Source organism: Salvelinus namaycush, unplaced genomic scaffold, assembly GCF_016432855.1.
Source record: "Salvelinus namaycush isolate Seneca unplaced genomic scaffold, SaNama_1.0 Scaffold64, whole genome shotgun sequence".
NCBI lineage: Eukaryota > Metazoa > Chordata > Actinopteri > Salmoniformes > Salmonidae > Salvelinus > Salvelinus namaycush.
Genome location: NW_024061353.1, coordinates 1 through 5981, shown reverse-complemented (window position 1 = coordinate 5981; position 5981 = coordinate 1).

Genomic DNA, 5981 nt, shown 5'->3' with positions numbered 1-5981 from the left:
TTATCTTAGCCAGCCAGCTAACATTAGCTATATGCAGTTATCTTAACCAGCCAGCTAACGTTAGCTATATGCTGTTATCTTAGCCAGCCAGCTAACGTTAGCTATCTAGCCAACTAGCATTAGCCTAACCAGCGTAGCCAACCAGCACGGTTATGGTCAGCGAGACCAACTACCGGAGACCAATCAGAACCCAACTAACAGTAAGCCAACGTGGAAACAGTTACAAAACTCCCGTAGTCTAATTCACAGAAAACATGCTGAAAAGTAGTGATGGGGAAACAAAGCTTCCTGAAGCATTGGCTCTTTCCAGCCAATTGTGTCCAAAATAGTTTCATTACTCAAAGCTTTGAGCTACACAGAATTTAGAACAGCCACATTTTATAGATGAAGTCACACGCCGTAGCAGCGTAACCATTATGTCATATATTAAACCACTGGCCGTGTTCGAGAGCATCAAATCCATGCTGCGTTGTGGGTAAACGGTGACTGGCTGACTGATTTATAAATAATAATGAGTAGTTATTTATGATGCAAGGTGATTTGTAAATTAGTCAGTCAGCAGCCACCTGCACTGTCGGCTGCAATGTCGAACGAGCCCAATACCAAACCAATCAGGTGTTCGACGAAATGATTCTTCAGACGTCATTGATCACGTGCTGCTGATAAAGTGAGACTGCTTTGAATTATACCGCTTAGCGACTTCAGTACATGCCTCATAGCTCCAGTCTCAAACTTAACCCGTTCCTGCTGAAGAAGAGGGAGATCTGCTGGATGGAGAAAGTAGCTTTCGTGAAAGAGGAGGAAGAGGAGGCTGTTACAATACAAAAACAAGTAGAGAGTGAGGCTGTTACCGTGAAAGAAGAAGAGAAAGACGTTTCAGTTAAAGAAGAGGAGCCTGACGATGAACGTAAGTACTGTCTTAACAGAAGCACAAACTCTGTGGTTGGAAGTTGAACTAATGTGTGGTGTGCTTGGTGTTAAAGCGGAAATCTGCAATTGCTACATCCATATTTTGACTTTTAAATTATTTATTTATTTATATATATCTATATAGCCATTGATTCTTGAAGAATATAACACATGCCTCATGAGCTTAGTTCAACTGTTTGCCCCATCAGAACCCCAAATAAGCTCTTTTTACTCCAATGTTTAGAAACAATGTAAATCAACACTGTATAGCCTCAACATGGTTAAAACTATAATGTTGATATCATGGATTGTCAGTCCATACATAGGTCTGTCTATGAATTTGAGAGTAGTTACATTTCTCCAGCACCATCATCTTATTACCAAAACAGTGGTGGAATTACAGCTTTGATATGGGTTGAACTGCAGATTGGTTGATTGATTGTTGTGTGGATTTTTTAAAGGGGCAACCTAGTTTTTAAACAAACAAAATGGCTGCCCGGAGTCCTGAGCTGTGCTAGAATACTCATACTAACCGTACTATTTTGTGAAGTAAATTGAGTATATAGTCTGCTTATTGGTCATAGTATGATGTAGTTAGTATGCCAAAAGTTCCCGGATGTCGTACTAAATTCGCCAAAATAGGACGTACTTTAGGGCCCATAATGCAATTCTTCAGGAAATGGGCATGGCTTCAACGTTTTCAGATTTGAAGAAAATTAGGGAAAATATGCAGCCGAAGTCCAACGAGAGAGCGGATACAAATGAACTGCTTTAAATAATTATGACAAATGTTGAGCAATGCAATAAAGTAATGACTTTTCAAATAAGTTACGTTACACGTTATGTTAGCTACACTGTCCTTTCAAAACGCATAGCATATCTTTACAGCAGTATGTACCAGTATGTGAGCTAGCTACCTCACGTTAGTTGGCTACTTGTACATCAAACTTGCCAGTATAGTAACTATATTCTAACTAACTACCCAATGTTTATTGACTTGATTAGAGCGCAGAATAACTGATGTATTTAATAACGCTCAACACCCGTTGAATATGGCCGGTGTCAGTAAACATCTGCAAAAAAGCTCAAATTAAATTGTTGCCAGCAGCACAGTTAGTCACCAACGCTCTGGATAACATGAAAACAGCCTAACCAGCTCTGCTAGGGCAAGTAAAATGGTAAGAGTGAGGTTTTCTCTCATTTGTGTCTAGCAAACTATCCAACGTTAGCCAGTTAGCTTGGGTGCTTTACTGTCATTGTGAGGTCAGAACGCTTGGATCGACCCTACTCCTCAGCCATATAGTATTTGTTTACAAACAGTGGCGTTATACGAGCTTATGTTTTGGTGTCTGGTGGGGTAATACGGTTGAAACATTTGAGGCATTTATAAGTTATATTCTTCAAGAATCAATGGTTATATAGTAAATGGGTCTTTCTATAACTGCCAGTGTAGATTTCCTGTTGGGGTCAAATAGTTAGAGCTGTTGATAAGTCATTGTATAATATTCTGGCAATTCTTTTCATGCCATTACATTAAAGGTGAAAGATTGTCTTGTCTTAGCAAGGTGTTGCTTAAATAATGTTAGCTGCTAATCGCTAGTTAGCGGGCTAGCTAGCTTGCTAAATGTATTAAGAGTCAGAGCAAACGTAGCTAGCTAATACTGCCTGGTACCAGTGCTGGTGTAGGCCTAGATAAGCATGTTTGTGCAGCGGTATCTTATCAGAGAGGAGTAAGCAAAGTATGAATATGTTGGCTAGCTAGCCGGCTACACGAAGTAAGAAAACAACATGTAATGTAACATCTAATTAGGATCAACTGGAAACACTGACCAACACTTTGGTTCCTACCATGTCTTCTTCTCTGAGGTTTATTGTCAGACTAGACTCATCAGGTGTATTGCTGCCACCTAATGTACGGGGTTGTAAAAAATATCCAAAACGCCAAAAAAAATGGGATTAACAAATCATACTAATTACGTAAAATAAACACGAACCAAATTCACTCCACTACCCTGAATTTCCAACAAAAATGGTACTATTCAGATCCCTACACAGGTTCAGGAACCTGGGAGGGGGGGAACGTCTTCATTCAGTACTCCCTGTAACATTTAGTCTGAAGTCCTGGAGATCCAGAAATCTATTTGCCGCCTTCACAATGATGTCTAGCTTCTTAGATGTTTTATTAGTTTATTATTAATGCAATTTATCACTACTGCAGTGAGGGCAATGCAAACGCAACTTTGTTGTAGAAACTCCTCCAAGCTAATGCGGAAACTGCTAGTTTTGGACGAAGGTTACTAATAATTTATTAAGGCAATTTATCACTTGCTCTATAAACACAACAAAGTCCACCTTGTTCACTATTAGTGTGTTGGGATCCTTCTCCTGCATGGCTTCACTGTAGACTGTGGGACATGAACTACCTTCTCCCCTCTACTCCTTCAGCTATTTTCACTGCCTCCACATAGGACACCTGCTGGATGGGCCTGATCATCCTAGCTACTGTGACATCCTTCATCCGTACAGGGCACTCTGGGAACTCGGGAATGTGATTCCCATCACAATTACAACATGCTTCATCTGACTACGACATATTTATTCCTTCGACAAACTCTTGCCACATGTCCAAACTTTTTTACAATTGTAACACTGCAGCGGCTTCTGTATATCTCACTTACCCAGGTTTTACATAAGATGGGAGAACCACTTCACCAAACCACAGTAAAACCTTCCGTCTATCATTCATTTTAATCAACGTGCGTCTACCTGAAATGTTTAACCTAAACCACACAAAGCTTTCTCCTTTTGCGCTGTTGACACACAATCAGTATCATACCGCTCCTGGTCACTCGAACCGATTCCACTTTACCCAATTCATCCTTCACCATCTTTGAGACCGTTAACAGGTCACCCACAAAAACATCCTTGCTGATGATTCCCACTCTGACCCTAAACTGCAATTATCAACTTCAGCCCTTTTCACTCCACTGTTCTAAACCATCATCCACTCAGTCTCACCAACTGTACTCGCGCCAAGAGAATCCCACAATTCTTCCTCCATTGCTCCTCCAGTCATCCCCTGGACTCCCTCACTCTGCTGTGAAAGATGTGAGAGTTTGTTCTCAAAGTAGCATCTATATTGTTCTCATTCCATCTACATTGTTTCTCATTCCATCTATATTGTTCTCATTCCATCTATATTGTTCTCATTCCATCTACATTGTTCTCATTCCATCTACATTGTTCTCATTCCATCTACATTGTTCTCATTCCATCTACATTGTTCTCATTCCATCTACATTGTTCTCGTTCCATCTACATTGTTCTCGTTCCATCTACATTGTTCTCGTTCATCTATATTGTTCTCATTCCAGCACATCTGTTGCTTCACCAACTTGTTATCCCTTTCGTCTGCACTACTTGCTGTCATTTTCCCTTCCTGATTTCCCTCTCTTGGATGTCTCCACCATGCTCCCTACTCTGTCAGTAATTCCTCCATGGTTTATTAATTGGTAGTCATGTCAAACAGCAATATATTCAAGGTGCTGCACATTCTATTCCAAATCTAGAATTAGAGTCTCATTATGTTTCCATGATTTCAAAGTTTCACCAGTTAACTAAGCCTATAATGTGGACACCAAGGATGTGGATACCAAGGAACTTGAACCTTTCAACTGCTCCACTACAACCCCTTCGATGAGAATGGGGCGTGCTCAGTGTTTTAGTCCCAGGGTCCTTAGCTTAGTGATGAGCTTTGAGGGCACTATGGTGTTGAACGCTGAGCTGTAGTCGATGAATAGCATTCTCACGTGGGGTGTTCTTTTTGTCCAGGTGGGAAGGCAGTGTGGAGTGCAATAGAGACTGCATCATCTTGTGCAATCTGTTGGGGCGGTATGCAAATTGGAGTGGGTCTAGGGTTTCTGGGATAATGGTGTTGATGTGAGCCACTACCAGCCTTTCAAAGCACTTCATGGCTACAGACGTGAGTGCTACGGGTCGGTAGTCATTTAGGCAGGTTTACCTTCGTGTTCTTGGGCACAGGGACTATGGTGGTCTGCTTGAAACGTCTTGGTATTAGACTCAGACAGGGGATGAAAATGTCAGTGAAAGACCCTTGCCAATTGGTCAGCGCATGCTTGGAGTACACGTCCTGGTAATCCATTTGGCCCTGGGCCTTGTGAATGATAACCTGTTTAAAGGTCTTACTCACATCGGCTGCGGAGAGCGTGATTACAAAGTCGTCCAGAACAGCTGATGCTGTCATGCATGTTTCAGTGTTACTTTCCTCAATGCGAGCATAGAAGTTATTTAGCTCATCTTGTAGGCTCGTGTCACTGGGCAGCTATCGGCTGTGCTTCCCTTTGTAGTCTGTAATAGTTTGCAAGCCCTGCCTCATCTGACGAGGGTCGGAGCCAGTGTTCAAGGGGTATATCAATCTCCCCAGGGTAGCAGTAATAAGTTGAGAGATTTGTCCACAAAGGGTTACCCCTCCCATAGGTGGCTCATTATTGGGATTCATTGCTGATTCCTACCTGTAGTTCACTACGAAGTGTCTAGTGATACAGGTTAAGGGCCCTGTTGGAGATTGGTGGTTGGTAGCGGAGTCGAGGGAGCAAGCAGGGTTGGATACGGCCATGTTATTATCCCACACAGTCTCTGTGGTTCATATGAACCCTGTTCCTGGGAATTAGATTTGATTACTATTCGTCACAGTCTGTTAACACAGAAGGGGTCCGTTTGTCCCATTTCCAGCAAGGTTACGAGGCGCTTTGTCATTTCCAGAGTCAGTTTATTTTGCTACTGTCCATATGTAGCTTGTTTTTGGTCACAGAATGGCTGAATAAGTGCAACATATTACCTGGAGCTAACTATGCAGAGCGTAGCACATGTCGAATGACTTTAGCTTCCCTCCAGGCCTGAGGGCACACGCTCTCTAGTAAGCTTAAATTAAAGATACGGAAAATAGGAGTGGCAATATAGTCCGCTATTATCCTCAGTAATTTTCCATCTAGATTGTCAGACCCCGGTGGCTTGTCATTGTTGATAGACAACAATAATTTTTTCACCTCTTA